The sequence below is a fragment of the Hemiscyllium ocellatum genome, chromosome 8 (assembly GCF_020745735.1).
Source record: "Hemiscyllium ocellatum isolate sHemOce1 chromosome 8, sHemOce1.pat.X.cur, whole genome shotgun sequence".
In the NCBI taxonomy this organism is placed as follows: Eukaryota; Metazoa; Chordata; class Chondrichthyes; order Orectolobiformes; family Hemiscylliidae; genus Hemiscyllium; species Hemiscyllium ocellatum.
In genome coordinates this window covers 104,704,115-104,731,001 of record NC_083408.1, presented here as the reverse complement: position 1 = coordinate 104,731,001, position 26,887 = coordinate 104,704,115, and positions in this window count along the sequence as shown.

The following is a 26,887-nucleotide window of genomic DNA, read 5'->3' as shown; positions in this document are numbered from 1 at the left end:
TGATTTCAATGTTTGCTTTACTTTGTCAGTACCAGTCAGGTAAAACCAAAGTACTGCAGACACTGGAGGTCTGAAATAAAAACAGAAAGTGCTGGTGAAACTCAGCAGATCTGCCATCATCTGTGTTGATGTTAAAGTGGAAACAAAAAGAGTGAGATTGGACTCGAAGTATTAATTTTGTTCGTCTCTCCAAAAATGCTGTGAGACCTGTGAAGCTTCTCCAGGATTTTACTTCAGTCATCAATTGTCATTGAAAGATGATAACATGATAACTTCCAGCTACTACTGAGTGAAGCAATTCATTCGGTAACTATAAGGAAGATGAAAGTAATACTTGCACTTACATAGCATCTTGTGTGACATCAGAATATTCCAAAGTGCTTTACAGTCAATGAAATGCTTTTGAAGTTCAGTTACTGTTGTAAATGTAGTGCCAGTTATGCGCAGCAAGATTCCACACAAGTTAACAGGGATAATGACCAGATGATCAGGTTCCAGTGATGTTGGTCAGGGGTAATCTGTGGCCAGGATGCCAGAGGGAACCCTCTCATGCCTCTTTCATGTAGCACGATGGGATTTTTTCCCATCCAGTTGAGAAGTCAGAGACAGTTTCACATTTCATCCCAAAGATTGCTCCTCCAACAGTGCAGCTCTCTGTCAGCACTGCGCTTAAGTCTCAGTCAAGTATTTTTATTCACTCACGGGATATGGGCATCTCTAGCAAGGCCAACGGTTGTTGCCTGTTCCTAACTGCCCTTGAACTGAGTGATTTGTTCGGCTCTTTCACAGGGCAGTTAAAAGTTAACCAGACTCAGCTTTGGGTCTGGAGTCACGTGCAGGCCAAACGAGTACGGAAAGCAGATTTACTTTTCTGAGGCGCATCAGTGAATCAGGTGGATTTTTTCAAAAGGGTATTTGGCAATTGTTTTCATTTACAAATAAAATTAATCGCGTTGTTACAATTGTATTGATGGTTGTGCCTTTGCATTTGAGGTGCTAAACTGTACATACTTCATTTAAGTTACTTGGTCAAAATCCTGAATTTGTACAGCCAGGGATTGTCCCAGAAACGCAATTAATGACGACACACCTCCAGTCACAAGAATCCTAATTGCAACACTAAGTGAACAGGAAGCAGCCAGCACTCCCAGAGTGCATTGTGGCAAGGTTGTCAGGAGTATCTCAGGTGGTTGCAAGCACAGGAGAGGCAGTAGTGTGGTGGGCATGGCATTATACAGGGCCATGTGGTGGTTCAGTGGTTAGCACTCCTGCCTCCCAGTGCTGGGGACCTATGGTTCATTCCCAGCCATGGGTGACTGTATAAGAACAATGAGCGGGAGTGGGTCAGCTGGCCATTCAAGCCTACTCTGCCATTCAATAAGATCATGGCTCATCTTTTTGTGGCCTCAGCTCCACTTACCCACCCTCTCACCATACTCCTTAATTCCTTCATTGTTCAAAAAACAATGCGGGCGGCACGGTGGCACAGTGGTTAGCACTGCTGCCTCACAGCGCCTGAGACCAGGGTTCAATTCCCGACTCAGGCGACTGACTGTATGGAATTTGCACGTTCTCCCCGTGTCTGCGTGGGTTTCCTCCGGGTGACCCGGTTTCCTCCCACAGCCCAAAGATGTGTAGGTCAGGTGAATTGGCCAAGCTAAATTGCCCGTAGTGTTAGGTAAGGGGTAAATGTAGGGGTATGGGTGGGTTGCGCTTCGGCGGGTCGGTGTGGACTTGTTGGGCCGAAGGGCCTGTTTCCACACTGTAAGTAATCTAATCTAAAACATTATCTTACCTTAAGAAACATTTACTGAAGTAGCATCAACTACTTTACTGGGTGGGGAATTCCATAGATTTGCAAACCTCTGGATGAAGAAGTTCCTTCTCAATTCAATCCTAAATCTGCTCCCTTAATTTCGAGGCTATGCCCTCTTGTCCTAGTGTCACCTGCCAGTGGAAACATCTTCTCTACAATTATCTTATCTATTCCCTTCACAATTTAATATGTTTCTATAAGACTTCCCCTCATCCTTCTTATGTCGGATTTGCACATTCTCCCAGTGTCTGCGTGGGTTTCCTCCGGGTGCTCTGGTTTCCTCCCACAACCCAAAGGTGTGCAGGTCAGGTGGATAAGCCATGGGAAATGCAAGGTAATCGAGGAAGTCGGTGGGGGGGTGGCGCCTGCTGGTGTCAGGGTGGGATACTCTTCTGAGGGATGGCGTGGACTCGATGGGTTGAATGATCTGCTTCCACATTGTAGGGATTGTATGACAAGCAATCCAGAACCTTAGGGTAACGTTCTGGGGAATGTACTGCAGAAAATGAAATTTGAATTCAATGGAAGTCTGGAATTAAAAGCTAGCCTCCAAACCAGAGTCAGGGAAGAAAGAGATAAGAACAAAAGGCAGAATATGAAAAATGATGTAGATGCAATAAATGCCGGGAGCAGTTGCAGTTATAACAAATCAAACTAAGATACCTATTAAATCTCCCTCTTGAGTAGAATGGGCTTTAGAAGATTATGAAGTGATCACATTGAAATGTTTAAGTGCATAAGGATGCGTTTGATAAGATTACGGCTATGAAAGGATTATTCTATGAGCTAAAATGAAACTGACTGTTCTGAAATATAACACAGTCACTGTGTGAAGCATCAGACAATAGGTAGGTATTGTCTTCTGATGGGGGTCTTAATTACTTCTAGCTTGAGTGTCTTTGCATTAATACCATTTGTATTAAGTTAGTAAAATGTCATAAAGTATGAAGGCAAGAACCTCTACTCTGAGATTTATTCATGGTTTGTCTTCCACCATGACTAATTAAAAAGCCCCTAACCTAGAATATGAAGGAGCATTGGCAACTACATTCTACTCCAACCCAAGCTACCAATGGTACCCAGCCATCACATTCTACTTGGCAGGGTAGATGCTCAGAAGCTGATTTCCCTGGTTGGAGTCACAGTTTCACAGAGTAAAGGGTTGATTATTTAGGACTGTGAGATGAGGAGAAGGTCTTCCATCAGAATATTGTGAATCATTGGAATTCTCTACACCAGTGTGTTGTAAATACTCATTCGATGAGTGTTTCAAGATTGAAGTCAATAGTCTTTACACACCACAGGAGTCATGGGATATGATGTTTGGTTGGAAACTGGAGTTGCAATAGGAGATCAGCCATGACTGTCAGGTATAAAATAAAATTGAGAATCAAGAGGAATACTGAAGATTCACAGGGGAGGAGAAAAAGCACGTAAGAGAAGTAAAGAGGAATTATGAATATTTCTGGTAAGATGGCAGTAGAGTAGGATGCTCCAGCTGGAGTTACTCTGTTCTGCCCATTCTTCTTCCTTTTCTTTCTTTTCTCCCTTCTCTCGGCCTCGGACACGGGGCCTCTGAAGTAGAATCAGTGGTCGCCAGTGACCAGCTCAGTGTACTCACTTGAGTACATGTGACAATAAAGCTAATTCAGTTCAATTCAATTCAGTAAAGAAATTATAGTAGAACTCCTGTGGTGCAGTGGATGGCAACCCTATCTATGAGTTAGAGACTCTGGGATTAAGTTCTAGACCCAGAATAGATGACCAAAGAAGGTGCATTGAAATATTTTCAGACAGGTTGGGTTTCCACCTGTAAATCCTTCTGATATGTTTGTAAGCGCGAGACAGTTTCCTGACCAGGTGGTGGATGCAATGCAACATTCTCCGCAGGTTAAAAAACTCCACGCACAAGTTGAATATCTCAACCTTGCATTGTGGGAGAGCTAGAGAGACTCTCTGTTTTTATCAGAGTGTGCATTGAATTAGTACCTGTTGGAAAATTGAGCCCAATGGATCAGAGACCACAGACAAGGATCGTAGTGAAATTGACAAGCAGTTTAATTAAAGAAAGCGATATCGCGGAAGAGAAATTAACCAGGCTGACTCAAAACTGGTTCTCTGCACAGATGGCCAAATGCTCTTCCCAGAACAGAAAATGCAGGCATGTTTTATAGGGGTACAACACAAAGGTGATAATTGTAAAGCAGTTACAGTACAATGGTGAAAACTGTAAAGCAATTAAAACAAGAATAAACTGAATGGAAGTTAATCCGGCAGTAGCAATTCATTTGTAATTGACACAGGAGATTCCAGCCATCTCCGTGAGTGGTCTTCTCGAGGATTCTTCATTGCATTTCCCATCTGCACGAATATGTGTAAATGTCCCTTCTCCTGGCATTCAGGTGTGTCAATTGTGTTCCTCTTGTGTGCGAAGTCTTCCGGGGTCTCTCGGTCTGCCTCTTTGTTTATGCTGTATCGGTTTCAATGGGAAAGGAACCTGCTCTTAGGGTGTTGGGACTGCAGTGCCACTCAGGGCTGGGAGCTGATTGTGAAAGCTGTTTTGGGAAGAGCCTTCTCTGGTCTGGGAGTAGCTTGGCCATGTCTGGTTTTTATGTTAGCCTGTTTGGCCAAGACTGGGGAACTCTGGGTAGTTTCTGTATGTGTTGTCAGGCTTGATTTCTATGTTTTACAGGCCAGCTTCTGTGTTTTTTATGTGGCCATGCTGTGGATGAGCAGGTTGGCAGATATTTTTCCCACAATACCCCATTTGATAGATATAATCAGCCATATAAAAGACCATCTAGTATGCTGTAACCTGAAAAACATTCGATCAGAAAACCAAGGCTGTATTATCTCCTTGTGAAAACCAAGACAAACCACTCTGAGACGTTTGGGCAGATTAGACCAGAATTTAAGGTGTGTCAGTCTCTTCACAATCATACAGCAAACTCGGCAGCCACACCTTTTTGTTACAGAAGGTGAGGGACTGGTATCACATATCGCTAAAAATTATAAACTTAAGATGACTAAACTACCATTCAATGTTTGGGAATCAAAAAGGAGCAGCTAATGCTTTAATAATAGCTTGCAACCTGTCACTACAACTTGGTATAGATTTTCCTGTGTGTACGTAGTTGTTATTCCTCGAAACATTCTTGGTTTATAATTACAGATTTGTTGAAATAAACTATTCCAGATCTTAGTACATGGATCAAAATGTTTCTGGAGTTGCTTTGAAAGATAGAGTGAGAGAGGCTGGGGAAGAAATCACAATGAAGGAGGTCAGAGAGAGAAAGAAAGAGGGAAGGTGTTTATGTGTCTAACAGCTAAAGTGAAAACAACTTATAGTAGAGGTCACATCATTAGGGCAAGTCACCAGTGTACACTGTCTTTACAAATGTATCTCTTCAAATATAAAGCTTCTGTGTTTTTTTATGTGGCCATGCTGTGGGTGAGCAGGTTGGCAGATATTTTTCCCACAATTTTTCTCATAAAAAAAATTCACACACAATAATTTGCAATAAAGCATTTCCTGTTCTATAAAGAAAACCGTGTTGTCATTCTAGTCAGTCCTACCTTTTGTCTGTCACTGTGAATTCTTTCACAATCTCTCAAGTGCTCATGGCACGTGTGCACTGTTTGATATCTGCTCATTCTTGGACTGACTTTCCTTGTTGTTCCTGTGGTGAGTGCTGTTGCCTTGTAACTATTGTTTAATTCTAATGAAAGCTGTTTTGTGTTCTGTGCCCATCATCAGCAGGGAGCCTGCAGAGAGATTTACACTCTGATGACAAATTGGGCAAGAATTGCACTAAGCAGTTCACAGCTTTGACAAATTGTTGCACCACTGGCAGCAGCTTCATGACTGCAAAATGCTACAGATCTCTCTGGCACAGGTCACTGTTTTAGACTTGCTTCAGCTGAACTCAACTTCACTCAGACAAGAACTGAAATTGCTGGAGAAATTCAGCTGGTCTGGCAGCATCTGTGAAGGAAAAACGGAGTTAACTGTTTTGAGTCCATTGACCGTCCTTCAGCTGACTATCTTAAACCTCTGAGAATATACATGATTTCAGCTGCACACTGTCATCACCATGGATAAACCTTGCAATATTTTGAGCAAAGTGTCACTTCATTGAATTTCCTAAGGGTTTCTCTCTGCAAGATACAATGAGCAATTGTATAATTTCATGCAATTGTCCCAAGCTTGCCTCATTAACTCAGCACTACGTTCCAATGGTGCCCCTCTCATCTGACGCTAGCCCGATTCTCACACTTACCATAACCAAAAGTGCGCTCAGATGTCCCACATTTACCAATATCCCTGGCACCAGTGCCTTGGTTAAAACATATTGTGCAACTGGTTAAACATTGGCATTTGTTTCTATACGGTTTCACACATTCTTCCCAGGCATGGTAGAAAAGGGAAAATTGCACTCTACTTTTGTGAACAGGGACGCCAAGGTCCAGATCAATGTGGTCATGAAGAGGAGGACATAGGACCACCAAACGAGACTTTGCCATCAGAGTCTGCCAGCCTGGTCTCAATTTAGCCCCTTGGTCAGAGCAGCCCCTACTGCATAGAGAAATGCACAGCAGTGCAGAAAAAGATCAATAATCTTCATTGCTCTGCCAGGGTGAGTGCCAACATTTTCTCCCTGCCACCTCACACTCACTCTATCTCTACCACTGCGCAAACCACCCGCCAAGGCTCATGCTCTATCATTCTCACTGTTGCATGCAACACGTGCCCTCAATTGTTCTCACCCATTCAATGTGTCCAGATTACTAATCCTGCATGTCCTCTGGGCTTGCTCAGAGTTCTGCTCCAGCCGCTCCCCTCCGCGATGTCACCCCCTCGGTCACCACAGGCAGGAAGAATACCAAGCAAAAGAGAAAGAAAGAAGATGAAATGGATAAGGAAAGACGGGAGAAAGCAGCTGTCTGGGGCAGGCAGGCCCAGCAGCCTGAATGGTGCCTACCTTGCCAGCGCCGCCACCTTGTCTGAGAACTGTGTGACCCACTTTCAAATTAATCAATCTCTTCCTTTCTCTCATTTCAGGAGAAAACCACCTAGAAAAGCACTGAAAGGGTCAGGATACATGCTGTGATGTACAGAATTTGATTCCTTGCCCCTAACCCCCCCTATGAGAGGAGGATCTTGGTAATTGGCAGTGAAGGTTTGGATGCGCTCCAGTGATGATGTGGAAACCACCATGTCCCGGCAACTGAGTAACACACATTGTTTGATATCGTGCTACTCTCATAGAATCGTACAATACAGAAGAGGCCCTTCAGCCCATTAAGTCTGCACTGACAAAATCTGCTCTAAATCTACACTAGATCCGTTCTCCAGGCCTAATAGCCATGAATGCTATGGGATTTCAAGTGCCCATCCAAGTACTTTTCAAAGTTTATGAGATTTCATGCCTCAAATGCATTCTAGACACCCAACGCCCTCGGGATGAAAAATGTCTTCCTCAAATCCCCTCTAAACCTCTTGCCTTTCACCTGAAAATTACGCCCCCTTGTTATTGACTCTTCAACTACGGGGAACCATTGCTTTCTATCCACCCTGTCCACACCCCTCATAATGTCATACACCTCAATCAGGTCCCCTTTCAGCCTTCTCTGCTCAAAAGGAAACAACTCAAGCTTATCCAGCCCTCTTCACAGCTAATCTGCTCCATTCCAAGCAACATCATGGTGAATTACTTCTCCCATTGTTAACTTGCCACAGCTTGTGCCCCTTGGTTGTGACATTCAGGAACTTGTCTCCTACAGGCAGCAGAGGCATGTTCACCTTGACTGCAGCGAAGAGAGCCTGTCTACAAGGCATCTCCTCTACCACATTTGAGAGTGAAGCAGCATCAGTAAGAATGCATTGTGCATCTCCCACCAGCTTAGGCACTAACACCTCGCTGGTTATTTTCTCCAGATAAGAGTTGGAAGAACCTGAGCACATCCCTGCCACATCTCCTCAGCTGGCCAAGGGAGAAATGTCCCAGTCCACCAGCACTTGGCAACTACCAGACACCAAGCACCCAATCAGCCCCAGGACTCCATGGTGTTGGTGAGTATCACCTTCTCACACAAAGGTTGTGCGACTGCACCAACACTGCCGGCACATGTTACCTCAGACATATGTCCACGGACAGTTTGGTGGCTGCCACCAAAGCCAGGTCCAGCAGCAGTCTCAACTTCTCCTGGATATGCATACAAACCTGCATTCCGACACTCTAGTCATTGGTGTTCAGGGAGCCCAAGGGACCTTGACCTCACTCCAACTGCCCTTTCCTCACAAACAGACATCCACATCCACAAACATTCACTCCCTCCACCACTGATGCAGTGTCTGCAACCTACAAGATGCACTGCAGAAATTCACCAAAGATCCTGAGGCAGAACCTCCCAAGCCCACGACAATTTCTATTTGGAAGGACAAGGGCAGCAGATACATGTACACAACGATATGCAAGTTCCCCTTCAAGCCACTCACCACACTGACTGGAAATATATTGCCACTCCTTTGTTGTCACTGTGTCAAATTCTTGCAATTCCTTCTCCAGCAGCATTGTGGGTCTACCTACACAACATAAATTACAGCCATAGGGTATAGAAATGTACAGCATGGAAACAGACACTTCAGTCAACTCGTCCATGCTGACCACATATCCTAAATTAATCTAGTCCCACTTGCCAGCATTTGGCCCATATCCCTCTAAAACATTCCCATTCGTGTATTGATCCAGATGCCTTTTAAATATTGTAATTGTACCAGCCTCCAACACGCCCTCTGGCAGCTTATTCCATATACGCACCACCTTTTGTATGAAAAACTTGCCCCTTAGCTCCCTTTTAAATCTTTCCCTTCTCACTGTAAAACTATGCCCTTCAGTTCTGAACTCCCCCATCCCAGGGAAAAGACCTTGTCTATTTACCCTATTCAGGCCCCTCATGATTTTATAAACCTCTCTTAAGTCACCCCTCAGCCTCCGATGCTCCATGGAAAACAGCCCCAGCCTATTCAGCCTCTCCCTATAGCTCAAACCCTCTAACCCTGATTGCAACGGTTCAAGGAGGCAACTCACCACCACCTTCTCAAGGGCAACTGTGGACGAGCAATAAATGCTGGATCAACCAGAGAGTTTTAAAAGTCAGGATAGTGCCACTAAGCATCCACTGCGCAAGCCTCCCAGAGGTTTCCTCTCAGGACACTCTAGAGATGGCCAGGCCTTAAGTCCCCAACCTACCCTGCCACCCTCAACTTGGTGAGCTGACGAGGGCATATTTGTGTACTTCACATGCATGATTTCTTCTGTGCTATAAAGACCACATATGGATCAAACACCCAACGCCCCACACTACTGTTGGCCAAAGATGGAATCACTCTTACCAAAGATAAAGAAGCCATCAAAAAATGCTTGGGGGGCATTTCAGAGACCTCCATAACCAGGGCTCTGTCGTTGATCCAAGGGTTCTTGAACGCATCCCACAGGACACTACACGCTACAAGCTCTGCACCCAGCCTTGTACAAAGTAGAGAAGGCTGTCTGCCAGCTTAAGAACAACAAGGCTGCTGGAGCAGATGGTATTCCCGCTGAGACACTAAGGTGCGGAGGCAAAGAGCTCCTGCTGCAGCTACATGCTGTTGTCTCCCTTATCTGGAAGGAGGAGAGTGTCCCGAGAGAGCTCTGAGATGTCACTGTTGGAAGTATTTTCAAAAAAGGAAACACATCCGACTGTGGTAAGTACAAGGGAATATCCCTTCTGTTGGAAAAGTCATTGCCAAGATCCTCTTCAACCATCTCCTCCCTGTGGCTGAGGAACTCCTCCCAGAATTTCAGTATGGTTTTCGGCCACAGAGGGGCACAACAGACATGACTTTCACCACACAACAGCTGCAGGAGAAATGCAGTTCGTGAACCATGGCCTTCTTTGATCTTACAAAGGTCTTTGACACCGTTAATTGGGAAGCATTACAGAACATCCTTCTCCACTTGGGCTGAACCATGAAGTTTGTCACCATCCTTCGCTGGCTCAACAACAACCTGGAAGTTGTGGTAATGACAGATGGCTCCACCACCAATGTATTCCCTGTTCAGACTGGTGTCAAGCAGGGCTGTGTCATCACCCCAACGCTGTTTTCCATCTACTTTGCTGCAAAACATTACCTCACCGCTGACAAGCTCCTTGATGGAGTGGAGCTAACCTACAGAACCAGCAGGAAATTATTCAACCAGCGCTGCCTTCAAACCAAAACTGAAGTCTCCCCAAATAGTGTCATTGAGCTGCAGTATGCAGATAATGCTTGTGTATGCGCAATCTCCGAGGATGTAGTCCGGACCATTGTCAGCGCCATTAGAGGGATACAAGGGCTGAAAATATGTTGCTGGTTAAAGCACAGCAGGTCAGGCAGCATCCAAGGAACAGGAATTTTTTTTTTATTTCAAAAATATACTTTATTCGTAAAATATTCATAAAATAATTTGATGGACTGTACATTTGGTAATGCCATACATATGTCAACATTTACATACACAGCTCAGACTTATCATTATTATATACAGGTCTGTGCATTTCTCACTCATATGCCCATGTATTGAGCTGAGGCGTCAGCAGAGCCCAAATGACTGCATGGGCCCCCTGTTCTTCTTTAGACAGGCAGATGTTAAACGGTGGTCTTTCCCCACCGTGCCTTGGCGGCAGCTGCCCCAAGCTTCAGCACGTCTCTCAACACATAGTCCTGGACCTTGGAATGTGCCAGTCTGCAACACTCAGTTGGGGTCAACTCCTTCAGCTGGAAGATCAACAGGTTTCGGACCACCCAGAGAGTGTCCTTCACCAAGTTGATGATCCTCCAGGCACAGTTGATATTCATCTAGGTGTGCGTCCCAGGGAACAGGCCGTAGAGCACGGAGTCCCGCGTCACGGCACTGCTCGGGACGAACCTCGACAAACACCACTGCATTCCTCTCCAGACTTCCTCTGCATTGGCACATTCCAGAAGGAGGTGTGTGATAGTCTCATCCGCCCCCGCAGCCGCTTCGAGGGCAGCGTGCGGTGCGGCAGAGAGTCCGGGCATGCATAAATGATCTCACAGGCAGAGCCCTTCTCACCACCAGCCAAGCCATGTCTTGGTGCTTGTTGGACAGTTCTGGCGATGAGGCATTCTGCCAAATTGCTTTGACAGTCTGCTCAAGGAACCACTCAACAGGATCCGCACTGTCCTTTTCCCGAAGGGTCTGAAGGACGCTACGTGCTGACCACTTCCTGATGGACTTGTGGTCAAAGGTGTTTTTCTTCAAAAATTTCTCCACGAAGGACAGGTGGTACGGAACGGTCCAACTACTCGGAGCGTTCCGCGGCAGCGAGGCCAGGCCCATCCTTCGCAACACCGGGGACAGGTAGAACCTCAGTACGTAGTGACACTTGGTGTTTGCGTACTGGGGATCCACGCACAGCTTGATGCAGCCACACACAAAGGTGGCCATCAGGGTGAGGGTGGCATTGGGTGTTCTTTTTCCCCCGTTGCCCAGATCTTTGTATAGCGAGTCCCTTCAGACCTGGTCCATCTTTGAACTCCATATATACTGGAAGATGGCCCAGGTGACTGCAGCGGCGCAGGTTCTGGGAATAGGCCAGACCTGTGCCATGTACAACAGCAATGACAGTGCCTCATACCTGATGACCAGGTTTTTTCCCGTGATGGAGAGCGACTGTAGCCTCCATCTGCCCAGTTTCTGCCTCACTTTACTGATACGCTCCTCCCAAGACTTGGCGCACGCCCCAGCCTCCCCCCCCCCCGAACCAAATACCCAGCACCTTCAGGTGGTCGGTCCTGACAGTGAAGGGGATCGAGGATTGATCGGCCCAGTTCCCAAAGAGCATGGCCTCGCTCTTGCCTCGGTTTAGCTTGACCCCCGAGGCCCGTTCGAACTGGTTACAAATGCACATGAGTCTGCGCACGGACAGCGGATCCGAGCAGAAAACGGCGACGTCATCCATGTACAGGGAGGCCTTAACCTGCAGGCCCCCGCTGCCAGAAATAGTCACCCCTCTCAGGCTCGCATCCTTCCTGATGGACTCGGCAAATGGCACTATGCAGCACACAAACAAGGCAGGAGAGAGAGGGCAGCCCTGCCTGACTCCAGATCTGACTGGGAAGCTATCTGATTCCCACCCATTGATTGAGACTTCACTGACGATGTTGGTGTAGAGCAGTCTGATCCAATTGCAGATTCCCTCTCCAAAGCCCATTTTGGAGAGAACATCTCTCATATACCTGTGTGATATCCTGTCAAAGGCTTTCTCCTGGTCCAGGCTGATCAGGCAGGCGTCCAACCCTCTGTCCTGCTCGTAGGCGATCGTATCCCTGAGGAGTGCGAGACTCTCAGCGATCTTCCTGCCCGGCACAGCACAGGTTTGGTCAGGGTGAATCACCGACCCCAGAGCAGACCTGACCCGGTTGGCGATTTCCTTTGACAGGATTTTGTAATCCGCATTCAACAGTGTGATCGGTCTCCAATTTTTGAGTTCCTCCCTCTCCCCCTTCCGCTTGTAGATGAGGGTGATGATGCCTTTCCTCATGGATTCGCTCATGGTACCCGCCTGAAGCATACTGACATACACCTCCAGCAGGTCCTGGCCAATCAAGTCCCACAGAGCGGAATAGAGCTCGACCGGTAAGCCGTCGCTTCCGGGAATTTTATTCTTTTCGAAGGACTCAAGGGCCTTGGTCAGCTCGTCCAGAGATAGCGGCTGGTCCAGCCTCTCGTGTGTTCTGTCGTCTAAGACCTCCGTGATAGAGGACAGGAATGACTGGGAGGCCGCACTGTCGGTCGGCTTCGCATCATACATACTGGCATAGAAGGATTTACTGATCCTCATGACGTCAGCCTGAGATGACGTTATCAAGCCGTCTTCTTCCTTCAGGCTGCTGAGCACAGAGCTCTCTTTGTGCACCTTCTGGAAGAAGAAACGTGAGCACGTCTCGTCCTGCTCCACCGAGCGGACCCTGGACCGGAAGATTATCTTGGAAGCTTCTGAGGAAAAGATGAGGCTTGCTGGCCCTTCACCTCCTTGAGGTCCTCCGTGACATCGACCCCCATCGTCTGCAGCAGGAGCAGGTTTTGGAGCGCTGTGGGTTTGCAGCAGTGGACGTGTACTGCCTGCAGGATTTCCCTGGGGCAGACTACTTCGACGTGGCCTTCAGGAGTGTGAAGCATTGTGAGCAGCTCCTGAAGGTCTTCAAGGAGAAGGAAGGGGAACCTCTGTTCTCCATCTTGTCGGCGGTCCCATTGTGTGTGCTTCCTGCGCAGAGGAATCGGGTTGTTACAATCCAAATGTACAACCCTTACGTCCCAGCGGCAGATGTTCTCACCTTCTTGAAGAGGTATGTCCAGGTCGAAGGAGAAAGCACCGATGTGATTGATCCTTTCGGGATCTGGACCAGCAAAAGACAGGTCAGGGTAACCCTGAGGGTCGATGGCAGCGGGAACATCCTTCACCCACCCTCCAGCTTCGCCATCAGAGAAAGTAGAGGCTACCTGACGTGCGCAGGGCAGCCGAAGGTGTGCCGAACCTGCGGGAGGTCAGGCCACATGGCGGCCGACTGTAAGGTGACCGCATGCCCAAACTGCAAACAGGAAGGCCACCCGACCAAGGATTGTAAGGAGGCCAAGAGCTGTAACCTGTGCGGAGAGGCGGGCCACATGTACAAGGCCTGCCCAAGACGAGGAGCCGCCACCTACGCACAGATGGCCGGAGGTGGCAACACGAGCCGTGGACCGACAAAGACCAGCAAGGGGTACCACAAAACAGCACGGAAACGGTGCCTGGAGGCACCCAGAAGGAAGAGCAGGCTGTAGTGGAGCAGACGGCAGACAGCAGGGAGGTGCAGCAGCCGATCCAAGCTCCTTCAAGGCAGACGGAGGAAATGGAAGAGGAGGGATCAAAGGAGGCAGAGGATTGGATTACGGTAAAAAACAGGAAGAGGAAACCTCTCTGGGGCCCCAAAGCCACCCAGAGAAGGGGGAAACGACACCTGCAAGTCGAGGACACAGGCAGCTCTTCCAATGGTGAGGACGGGCGCAAGAAGGGTCGCCACCAGAGGAAGAGACAGAGCGCCGTAGGGAGAAAGGAGGGCAGCACCGCCCAAGAAGGGAAAGACGATCCCTCTGTGGGGATGGGTAAAGGCCTCCCCCGACCCGGTGAGAACCCAGAGGTACCCACCGGCCCACAGCTCCAGGTATCTGGGAGCAGCGGTCCTGTGACAGCCCCGCTGTCAGATGGAGAACTGGACGTTGCGGACCCTGGGCTCGACACGAAGACACCAGAACGGGGAAATGGCTCCAGCGTGGAGCCGGACAGCTACCTCAGCCCTGGAACGGTCCAGCAGTTTGCCGTCACCACGGGGATGCACACAGCTACCCCAGAGGAGCAAGACCAGCAGCAAATGGACACTGTTAACCTTGTAAATTGTTAAAATGGGGTTTAAAATTGCCAGCATCAATGTGCATAGCATCAAATCGGCTACGCGATGTGTTTCAACGATGGCCTTCCTGGCCAGCGTTAAAGCCGACCTCTTGTTTCTGCAGGAGTGTGGGATACCGCACCTCAGCAGCTACAGGAGATGGTTGAGCTTGTGGGGCCATGGGCAGTCAGTTTGGTCGGGGGGCAATGATAGCTGTGACTCCGGCCTGGGTATCCTGTTGCGAGAAGCAACTTCACCATCTCCGAGGTTAAGGAGGTGGTGGGCGGGCGCCTCCTCGTCGCCTACACTACGTACAAGAATGCTCCCCTGAGACTGATCAATGTGTACGCCCCAGTGGGTAAGAGTGAACGGTTGGCCATCCTGCAGCAGCTTCCACTGTTGCTGGCTACTTCCAGACCAGTCATTCTGGCCGGAGACTTCAACTGTATCATTGATGCAGATGGACGATCCGGCAGGGGGGATAGTAAACTAGACGCCACGTCCAGAGCCCTGATGGACACGGTAAAAGATGCCAAGCTGCACGACGTCTTCAGCACCCCTGCAGATGGAATACAGCGTAGATCCACCTGGTCACGGGCAGACGGGTCTATCCGCTCAAGGATAGATTACCTGTTTGTGTCCCGAACGCTCTCGGTCAGATCCACCGACGTCAAGCCGGTGTTCTTCTCTGACCACTGCCTCCTGCTGGCCGACTGTCACCTACAGGACAAGCAGCGAGCGGGTAAGGGAACGTGGAAGCTGAACACTAAGCTGTTGACCCCGGGAAACATTGAGGAGCTCAAGAGGGACTACGCAGGTTGAAGAACCGTGAAGGCCCTCTTTGAGTCTCCAGCAGACTGGTGGGAAACAGTAAAAGGGATCATCAAGAGGTTCTTCATCCTCAAAGGTGTTCAGGAGGTGAGAGAGAGGTGGGGAAAACTGTCCCAGCATCCAAGGAACAGGAAATTCGACATTTCGGACACAAGCCCTTCATCAGGAATGAGGAAAGTGTGTCCAGCAGGCTAAGACAAAAGGTAGGGAGGAGGGACTTGGGGGAGGGGCGATGGAGATGTGATAGGTGGAAGGAGGTCAAGGTGAGGGTGATAGGCCGGAGTGGGGTGGGGGCGGAGAGGTCAGGAAGAAAATTGCAGGTTAGGAGGGCGGTGCTGAGTTCGAGGGAATCGACTGAGACAAGGTGGGGGGAGGGGAAATGAGGAAACTGGAGAAATCTAAGTTCATCCCTTGTGATTGGAGGGTTCCCAGGCGGAAGATGAGGCGCTCTTTCTCCAACCGTCGTGTTGTTATGTTCTGGTGATGGAGGAGTCCAAGGATCTGCATGTCCTTGGTGGAGTGGGAGGGAGAGTTAAAGTGTTGAGCCACGGGGTGGTTGGGTTGGTTGGTCCGGGCATCCCAGAGGTGTTCCCTGAAGCGTTCCGCAAGTAGGCGGCCCGTCTCCCCAATATAGAGGAGGCCACATCGGGTGCAGCAGATGCAATAAATGATGTGTGTGGAAGTGCAGGTGAATTTGTGGCAGATATAGAAGGATCCCTTGGGGCCTTGGAGAGAGGTAAGGGAGGTTGTGTGGGCGCAAGTTTTGCATTTTCTGCGGTTGCAGGGGAAGGTGCCGGGATTGGAGGTTGGGTTGGTGGGTGGTGTGGACCTGACAAGGGAGTCCCGAAGGGAGTGGTCTTTGCGGAACGCTGATAGGGGAGGAGAAGGAAATATATCCCTGGTGGTGGGGTCCGTTTGGAGGTGACGGAAATGACGGCGGATGATACGCTGTATACGGAGGTTGGTGGGGTGGTAGGTGAGAACCAGTGGGGTTCTGTCCTGGTGGTGGTTGGAGGGGCGGGGCTCAAGGGCAGAGGAGCGGGAAGTGGAGGAGATGCAGTGGAGGGCATCGTCGATCACGTCCGGGGGGAATCTGCGGTCTTTGAAGAAGGAGGCCATCTGGGCTGTACGGTATTGGAACTGGTCCTCCTGGGAGCAGATGCGGCGCAGACGAAGGAATTGGGAATATGGGATGGCGTTTTTACAGGGGGCAGGGTGGGAGGAGGTGTAGTCCAGGTAGCTGTGGGAGTCAGTCGGTTTATAGTAGATGTCTGTGTTGAGTCGGTCGCCCGAGATAGAAATGGAAAGGTCTAGGAACGGGAGGGAGGAGTCTGAGACAGTCCAGGTGAATTTGAGGTCCGGATGGAAGGTGTTGGTAAAGTTGATGAACTGTTCAACCTCCTCGTGGGAGCACGAGGCAGCTCCAATACAGTCATCGATGTAGCGGAGGAAAAGGTGGGGGGCTGGTGCCAGTGTAGTTGCGGAAGATGGACTGTTCCACATATCCTACGAAGAGACAGGCATAGCTGGGGCCCATGCGGGTGCCCATGGCAATTCCTTTAATTTGGAGGAAGTGGGAGGATTGGAAAGAGAAGTTATTCAGGGTGAGGACCAGTTCAGTCAGTCGAAGGAGGGTGTCAGTGGAAGGGTACTGGTTGGTGCGGCGGGAAAGGAAGAAGCGGAGGGCTTTGAGTCCTTCGTGATGGGGGATGGAGGTGTACACCAACCAGTACCCTTCCACTGACACCCTCCTTCGACTGACTGAACTGGTCCTCACCCTGAATAACTTCTCTTTCCAATCCTCCCACTTCCTCCAAACTAAAGGAGTTGTCATGGGCACCCGCATAGGCCCCAGCTATGCCTGTCTCTTCGTAGGATATGTGGAACAGTCCATCTTCCGCAACTACACTGGCACCACCCCCCACCTTTTCCTCCGCTACATCGATGACTGTATTGGCGCTGCCTCGTGCTCCCACAAGGAGGTTGAACAGTTCATCAACTTTACCAACACCTTCCATCCCGACCTCAAATTCACCTGGACTGTCTCAGACTCCTCCCTCCCGTTCCTAGACCTTTCCATTTCTATCTCGGGCGACCGAATCAACACAGACATCTACTATAAACCGACTGACTCCCACAGCTACCTGGACTACACCTCCTCCCACCCTGCCCCCTGTAAAAACGCCATCCCATATTCCCAATTCCTTCATCTCCGCCGCATCTGCTCCCTGGAGGACCAGTTCCAATACCGTACAGCCCAGATGGCCTCCTTCTTCAAAGACCGCAGATTCCCCCCAGACGTGATCGACGATGCCCTCCACCGCATCTCCTCCATTTCCCGCTCCTCTGCCCTTGAGCCCCGCCCCTCCAACCACCACCAGGACAGAACCCCACTGGTTCTCACCTACCACCCCACCAACCTCTGTATACAGCGTATCATCCGCCGTCATTTCCGTCACCTCCAAACGGACCCCACCACCAGGGATATATTTCCCTCCCCTCCCCTATCAGCGTTCCGCAAAGACCACTCCCTTCTGGACTCCCTCGTCAGGTCCACACCACCCACCAACCCAAGCTCCACTCCCGGCACCTTCCCCTGCAACCGCAGGAAATGCAAAACTTGCGCCCACACAACCTCCCTTACCTCTCTCCAAGGCCCCAAGGGATCCTTCTATATCTGCCACAAATTCACCTGCACCTCCACACACATCATTTATTGCATCCGCTGCACCCGATGTGGCCTCCTCTATATTGGGGAGACGGGCCGCCTACTTGTGGAATGCTTCAGGGAACACCTCTGGGATGCCCGGACCAACCAACCCAACCACCCCGTGGCTCAACACTTTAACTCTCCCTCCCACTCCACCAAGGACATGCAGGTCCTTGGACTCCTCCATCGCCAGAACATAACAACACGACGGTTGGAGAAAGAGCACCTCATCTTCCGCCTGGGAACCCTCCAACCACAAGGGATGAACTCAGATTTCTCCAGTTTCCTCATTTCCCCTCCCCCCACCTTGTCTCAGTCGATTCCCTCGAACTCAGCACCGCCCTCCTAACCTGCAATTTTCTTCCTGACCTCTCCGCCCCCACCCCACTCCGGCCTATCACCCTCACCTTGACCTCCTTCCACCTATCACATCTCCATCGCCCCCTTCCCCAAGTCCCTCCTCCCTACCTTTTATCTTAGCCTGCTGGACACACTTTCCTCATTCCTGATGAAGGGCTTGTGCCCGAAACGTCGAATTTCCTGTTCCTTGGATGCTGCCTGACCTGCTGTGCTTTAACCAGCAACACATTTTCAGCTCTGATCTCCAGCATCTGCAGACCTCACTTTTTACTCGAGGGATATAAGGGCATGGGTCTCATCCTGAACATCCGCAGGATGAAGGACCTTCATCAACCTGGCTTGGCATTGAGAAGCAAAGCCCCAATCACCAAGATCCGTGGGGAGGTCTTAGAGAATATTGACCATCTTCAATACTTCAGCAGTGTCCTGTCAGCCACCTGAGGAAAAGGGTGTTCAAGAACAACAACATCAGATCCGACATCAAGATCATGGAAAACAAAGCCGTCGTGGTTCTCATCCTTCAAATGGCTCTGAAACATGGACTTTCTTCAGCAGACACCTCAAGGCGCTGGAGCAATCCCACCAATGCTGCCGGCACAAGATCCTGCAAATCCACTGGGAATACAGAAGTGTTCTTGACCACACATTAAGGCACTGACTGCCCTTGATCAGCTGGGATGGATTGGGCACGTAGTCTGCATGACTGACACGAGACTTCCCAAGCCAGTGCCCTACTCCCAGCTTTGAAGTGGCAGGTGAGCTCCGGGTAGACAGAGGAAACGCCTCAGGAATACCCTCAAGGCCTCACTGGGGAAGTGCGGCATTCCCACTCACACCTGGGAATATCACTGGCCCAAGGAGGAGGAGCATCTGAGAAGGCTTCGAGCACCCCAAGGCCAGCCGTCGCGGTAGAGTTAAGGTTAGAAGCCAAGTGAAAACAGCGAAAAGAATGCCCCTTCCCATGACCACCATCAGCCCCAAGTGTAACAGAGCCTGCAGTAGCTGCATCAGTCTGTACAGCCACCTACAGACTCACCCTGAGAGTGGGACAGAGTCATCCTCTTCTGCAAGGGACTGCCAATGATAATAATGGTGATGACTTGCCTCAGAGCAGGACACACGCAGCTTGTCTGGGCTGTCTAGACAGAAAGGGTCATCTGACCAAAACTCCAAAGCCAACGAGCTACAGGCTCCCTTCACCACAGCTTCACACTGTGGCACTGCACTGAGATGGTGTGCGATAGAGAGAAAGAAGGAGTCCTTCTCAGGACACATAGGTGGCACAGTGTAAACACGTTTCCACATTTGTAAATATATCTTTGGAAAGAAATACCAGAATGTGAAGTAGTCCAGAGAAGGTTCACTAGGTTAATCCCATGTGAAGGAACTGTCTTATGAGGAGAGGTTGGGTCTGTATTCATTAGAACTTAAAAGAAAGAGAGATGACTTTATTGAAATGTATAAGATTTTGGGGGACTTGACAGGGTAATTGCAAAAAGGTTGTTTCCCTTGTGGGAGAGTCTAGGAGCAGAGGGCATAATCTCAGAACAAGGGGTACCCTATTTAATACAGTGATGAGGATGAATTTCTTCTCTTGGGCAGTTGTGAATCTGGGGAACTCTTTACCAGAGAGGGCTATTGAGTTAGGGTCCTTAAGTAAATTCAAGGCCTGTGATAGACAGACTTTTAATCAGTAAGAGAAATTGACGGTTATGAGGAAAAGGCAGGAAAGTGAAGTTCAGGATTATCAGGTCAGCCATGATCACATTGAATGGCAGAGGGAATTTGATGAGCTGAACCGCTTTTATGTGTTATGGTCTTATGTAGACCACTGGCTATGTACGCCAGTCTCTGTGTGGCGGAAATTACAACATTGAAGGTACAGGGCCCACTCACCAATAGTTCCATACAATGTTCCATAGCCCAAGGTGTGAAGTGAGCAGTTCCTGCAACTTGTGCAGGCAATGGGTAAATTACCAGTGATTGCTACTTTGGCAGCAGAGCTCAATCTTTCCAAGCAGACATTGTTATTGCAAAACTGGCATTAGTGGGTTCATTCATTATCTTTTATGATATAGTCAGGAGTGTTTGCAACAAGGCATTGGACCACACATAGGAGGCTAATGTGGAAGGCTGACAAGGAGTGTATTGCTCAGAATTGTGTCTCAGCTTCTGTGTATGAGGGTCTGTGGAATGGTGGTGTCCTTTGAAAGGCCTTGCATCACTTGAGCTTGAAGCCCCCTCCCTTACACAATGAAGGACTTACCCCTCCCACTCTGGGTGTGGTTACAGCCATTGTCACCTCCATTACGCACTTCTTACATCCAGGACAATGGAAGACAACAGCAGATGTTCCTTGGACACTGAGTTCTAGATCACGTCTCAATAAGCTCCTTATCGTAAGTGTCCCCTTCCTGGTAATCTTTCCCTAACTCATAGGTTTTGTACTTCCTCGCGTTCCCATCCAACTCATCTATCTGAGTCTGAAAATGCAGGTCCATTATTGCACTGTCCCCTCATGAAGGCTAAGGTGCTGTTTACCATCAACAAACGCTCCACTTCCTCATGACCCCTTTCCCTCCATGTTCTATCATTTCTCCTCATTGATATTGGGTTGCCCCTCTTCAGCATTGTCATCATCTCTACCTCATATCATTCTGCCTCCAATCCTCACAATTAAGTTCCCCAGCCTCCTTCCCACACACCAGTTCCTTGATTAAACCCCCCCCCCTTGACTTTTAGTGACAGATCACCCAAAACTATTCGTGACCAACCCTTTCTGCTCCAGCAAAGCCCAGCTTCAAGCTGAAAGAACGACACCTCATCTTCCACCTAGGTACCTTACAGCTCTCAGGATTCAACACTGAGTCTTACAATTTCAGAGCGCGAACCTCTATGTTCAATACCCATCCCAGCTTCTGGTCTGTATGGATTTCTCCCAGCACATTTAACCCATTTTCAACTATTCACAGTTCCCACAATCAACTATTCAACATTTACTTGTTCACCAGCGAACCTTTTGCCTGCTTTCTCCTCTCTCTCTCTCTCTCTCTCTCTGTTCCTGGGCTTTCCCTCCATCATTAGGTCTCACTCCTTCGTCCCCACCCTAACCCATCACATCATCAGCATAAATATTCCCATTTCCCAGCTGCTTTCAGTTCTGATGAAGGGTCATTGGACTCAAAATGTTAACTCTGTTTCCCTTTGCTACAGTTGCTGGCAGACCTACTGAGTTTCTCCAGCATTCTCTGGTTTTGTTTCGGATTTCCAGCATCCGCGGCACATGGTTTTATTACAGCAGAGGTCACACGTCAATAGGACATTAGTTGCATCCCAGGTTGTTTGCAAAAGGGAAGACAGTGACACAGATGGGTAGACAGAGGTGGAAGGAGGACAGAGAAAAACAGAGACAAAGAGAAAGACAGTGATGACAGTGAGAGAAAGAGAAAGAAAGAGAGAAAAACAAAGGTAAAGAAGTGTGATATTGTACTGGCCCTGGTGGTGGGTGAGTAGGCAGGGGCCAGTAAACTCCTGGGCAACTGTTTTAGGAAGGTTTCCTGATGCATTCCAGACATCCACTGCTAAGTGCCACAAAAAGGAGGTGTCTCTTTGCATGTTTAGCAGTGGCTGTTACCTCGGTGAGGAGAGCTTTTGGCCCTCTGATTGGGCCAGCAGTGTGGACAGCTTTAAGTGGATGAATGGCCAGCAGAAAGCCTGTTAGTCACCCACTGCCAGAATTAGAATTAGAATTGATATTAGATTTTATTGTCATGTGCACTTGAGTAGAGGAATACGTGACTATAATGAAAAATGTACAAAGTGGGCATTCTCTAGCACCATCTTGGTTACAAAATCAGAATTTAAAAAAAAAACAGCAGAAATAAAAGAAAGCCAAAAGGTAAGAAAAATGTCCAGATCTTAAAGTCTAAGTCTTATCTCCATAAAGGAGTTTGGAACCACCAATGTGGACATCCAGGTCTGGCCATGGCTTGGAGTTAGGCCCAGGCCTGGAGTCTCAGTCAGCCTATGAGTTTTATGTCGATCAGCAGGAGCAACCATCTTCTTATGTTGCTGACGCTGCTGCCATGCACCTCCGATCGCTGGAGGAGCTTTGTCACCGCCGGCCGCAGTTGCTAAGGAGAGCCGTGTCCTTGCTGCTGCCACCTCCAATCACTGGGAGGAGCCATGTCACGGTCCCACTAGCCACTGCATGTGCTCAGAAGTTGCATATAGTTCTGACATCAGGACTCTTCAGTGTGAGATAGAGCACAGTTGAAAGAAGAAAGACTGAGACAGGGAAAAGAACAATCAGAATGAGAGAGGCAGACTAAGCTAGATGATCAAATGTGAGAGGGTGAGAGTGAAAAATGGTGTGAAATTAGATTCCCTGCAGTGTGGGAATTTGGCCCAACCAGTCCACACCAACCCTCCAAAAAGCAACCCATCCAGACCTATTCTCTTACATTTACCCCTGGCTAATGGACCTTACACTATGGGCAATTTAGCATGGCCAATTCACCTGATCTGCACATCTTTGGACCATAGGAGGAAACCAGAGCACCCAGAGGAAACCCATACAGACACAGGGAGAACGTCCAGACAGACAGTCGCCTCAGGCTGAAATTGAACCTGGGTCCCTGGCGCTATGAGGCAGTGGTGCTAACCACTGAGCTACTGTGTCGCCTGATTAGGGAGAGACAGAGAGAGAGAGACAGAGAGGAAGTAATAGAGATAAGACAGGTGCAAAGAGAAAGAGAAGATAGATGTTGGAGATAGACAGATAGATCACAGCATAAAAAGCAAAAGATAGAATGGACAAAATATTTGGTGGGAAGTGAGTTCCAGAAGGAATCTTCTTTTGAAGTAAGAAGAAATTAGTCTAATGAAGTTGCTCCAAGATATGGCAATATTTGACAATTAGTGTTTATAATTATTAATCCTGATGTTGAAATGTCCTTAATTATTTCCAATAAAAACTGTTAAAAAAATGTATACTGGTTTTTGGAACTATATTTTGACATTTAATTATCAAGAAGGATATTCAGCTCCCACTGAGAAACTATTTCTTGCTGATTTAAATCAATTGAATGAACATAATTGGGTCCACAGAGATTCTGAATTGTGGCAATCTATTGAATTCATTTCACTGCGGTGTTTACAAATGTGATGCATAGGAATTATAGCTCTTCTTTCTCACTAATTTAACAGTAGATTTTGCTTCAGCCAATATGTTCTGTAAGTTGGATCGTGTAGTGTATTATTGTCTATTCATATATGAAGTCTGAGTCACTAACAATCATCTTGAATGATCAGAGACAGGGAAATGTGAAAGCAGCCCTGGGCACCTCAATTCACAATCTGTATTGTGCCCAGATTGTTCAGGTTTCCGCATATCAAGGAGAAAAGGGGTGACTTTCAGAGTCTCAAGCTTCATAAGCATAGAATTCCTACAGTATGGAAGCAGGCCATGCAGCCCATTGAATTTACACTGACCCTTCAAACAGCATTCCATCCAAATCCATTCCATCTCTGAAACCCTACATTTGCTATGGCTAATCCACTCAGCCTTCACCTCGCTGGACAATCCAACTATGCTGCACAGTTTTGGACTGTGGGAGGAAATTGCAGAACCTAGAAGGAACCCATGCAAACACGGGGAGAATGTACAAACATCATATAGATAGTTGCCTGAGGCTGGAATCGAACCCAGATCCCTGGTGTTGTGAGGCAGCAGTGCGAACCACTGAGCCACCTTGCTGCCCTCATACTGTGACAGATACCCGTTATGAGTTGAAAAATGTGGCGCTGGAAAAGCACAGCAGGTCAGGTATCATCCGAGGAGCAGGAAAATTGACTTTTCAGGCATAAGCCCTTCATCAGGAAAGATATCCTTTGTGCCAGATAGAAAATCTGGTCAGGGCCAGGAGAATACTCTTAAAACGTTTTCAAAGTGGTTACTTGCTATGATTCAGGTGTGTGTCCAATGTTGACCTATCACCTCTTCCAAACTCATTGGAAAGTGGGACAAGGATCAGAAAGCTGAGATTTAGGGGATGTGAAATTAAGGCATTAGTTGTCCGACCTCTTTCTCCAAATGGAAATCAGTCCATTCTACTCAAGCCACTTTTTTTTGTGGATGATGCTTTCCTTCAAAGGGATGAGAGCGTATGCTGTTGCTTGCTCTGTTGACAAAAGTCTCAGATATTAGTAAAGGGTTCAACACCAACTGGATACTTGATAGACAGAAAATGTGCAAAATACATAGAAAATCTCTGGGCAAGTGCAAACTAATTGGAGGGTGTGCAAAATTCGGCCAATAAATTATAAGTCCAGCCCATGATGGCTATTCTTAACTTCAGCTCCTCCTTGCAGGTCACTCCTTACAAAGAGATGCCTGGATTATTATTATTATTATTATTATTATAATTATTACAATTGCAAGCTGTCTTATGACCCTCCATTTCTTCTTTACTTAAAGTCTGTCCTTTTTGTCCTGAAGATGCACGTATTTGACTGGATGGCAGCCTTCTGTCATCTTACCTTAGTGACCATTCTTCATTATTGGTCCTGAGTGGTTACTGGGAGGTGTTGGAAAAGCACAGCAGGTCAGGCAGCATCCGAGGAACAGGAAAATTGATGTTTCAGGCAAAAGCCCTTCATCAGGAATAGAGGCAGGAAGCCTCCAGGGTGGAAAGATAAATGGGGGGCGGGCGGGGGGGTGGTGCTGGGGAGAAGGTAGCAAAGAGTACAATAGGTGAATGGGGGTGGGGATGGATGTGATAGGTCAGAGGGGAGGATGGAATGGACAGGTGGGAATGAGGATTGACAGGTAGGACAGGTCATGAGGACATTGCTGAGCTGGAAGGTTGGAACTGGGGTAAGGTGGGGGGAGGGGAAATGAGGAAACTGATGAAGTCCACGTTGATGCCTTGGGGTTGAAGTGTTCCGAGGTGGAAGATGAGGCGCTCTTCCTCCAAGCATTGGATGGTGAGGGAACGGTGGTGGAGAAGGCCCAGGACCTGCATGTCCTCGGCAGAGTGGGAGGGAGAGTTGAAATGTTGGGCCACGGGGCGGTGGGGTTGATTGGTACGGGTGTCCCAGAGATGTTGCTTAAAGCGCTCTGTGAGGAGGCGTCCAGTCTCCCCAGTGTAGAGGAGACCGCATCAGGAGCAACGGATACAATAAATGACATTGGTGGATGTGCAAGTGAAACCTTGATGGATGTGCTTGGCTCCTTTGGGGCCTTGGATAGAGGTGAGGGGGGAGGTGTGGGCACAGGTTTTGCAATTCCTGCGGTGGCAGGGGAGGGTGCCAGGATGGGAGGGTGGGTTGTTGGGAGGGGGGGGGGTGCGTGGACCTAACCAGGTAGTCACGGAGGGAACGGTCTTTGTGGAAAGCAGAAATGGGTGGGGAGGGAAATATATCCCTGGTGGCAGGGTCCTTTTGGAAGTGGCAGAAATGTCGTTGGATGATACGGTCTATGCGAAGGTTGGTAGGGTGGAAGGTGAGGACCAGGGGGTTCTGCCCTTGTTACGGTTGGAGGGGTGGGGTCTGAGGGTGGAGGTGCGGGATGTGGATGAGATGAGTTGGCGGGCATCTTCAACCAAGTGAGAAGGGAAATTGCAATCTCTAAAGAAGGAGGCCATTTGGTGTGTTCATTGAGGGAACTCATCCTCCTGGGAGCAGATAAGGCGGAGGCGAAGGAATTGGGAATACGGGATGGCATTTTTGCAGGAGGTAGGGTGGGAAGAGGTGTAATCCAGGTAGCTGTGGGAGTCGGTAGGTTTGCAAAGTTGCTGCAGAGTGCTTCAGGGAACACCCCTATTCACCTATTCTTTGCTACCTTGCCCCACCATCCTCTCTGACCTATCACCTCCAACCACCCCCATTCACCTATTGTATGCTTTGCTACCTTCTCCCCAGCACCGCCCCCCCCCTCCCCCCCTCCACCTGGAGGCTTCCTGCCTCTATTCCTGATGAAGGGCTTTTGCCTGAAACATAGACTTTCCTGCTCCTTGGATTCTGCCTGACCTGCTGTACTTTTCCAGCACCACTCTGATTTAAACGCTGGTTTCCAGTATCTGCAGTTCTCACCTTTGCCTGGATGGGGACTGTATACCAGCTATTTAAGTATAGTGGACACTGAAACAGGAGAACACAGGAACATAAGAACCATCCCTTTCATAATTTTATATGCTTCTATAAGATCCCCCTTCATCCTTCTAAATTCCAATTATTATAATTCCAGTCTACTCACTTCCTCCTCATAAGCCAACCTAGCGAACCTCCTCTGCACCCCCTCTACTGCCTTTCTCAGTAAGAAGAGCAAACTGCAAGCAGTACTCCAATTGTGGCCTCACCAGCACCTTGTGCAGCTGGAACATAACCTCCCTGCTTTTAAACTCAATCCCTTTAGCAATGAACGACAAAAGTCCATTTGCCGCCTTAATTTCCTTTTGCATCTGCAGACCAATCTTCTGTGAGTCATGTCCCTCTGCCCAGCAACATGCTGCATTTTTTTACCATTCAAATAATTGACCTTTTTACTGTTATTTTATTGTTATGGATGACTTCACATTTATTAACATTGTATTCCATCTGCAGACCTTTGCCCACTCACTTAACCTATCTATGTCCCTCTACAAAGTTTCACAGTCCTCTGCCCACTTTCCTCTACCGCTCATCTTAGTGTCAT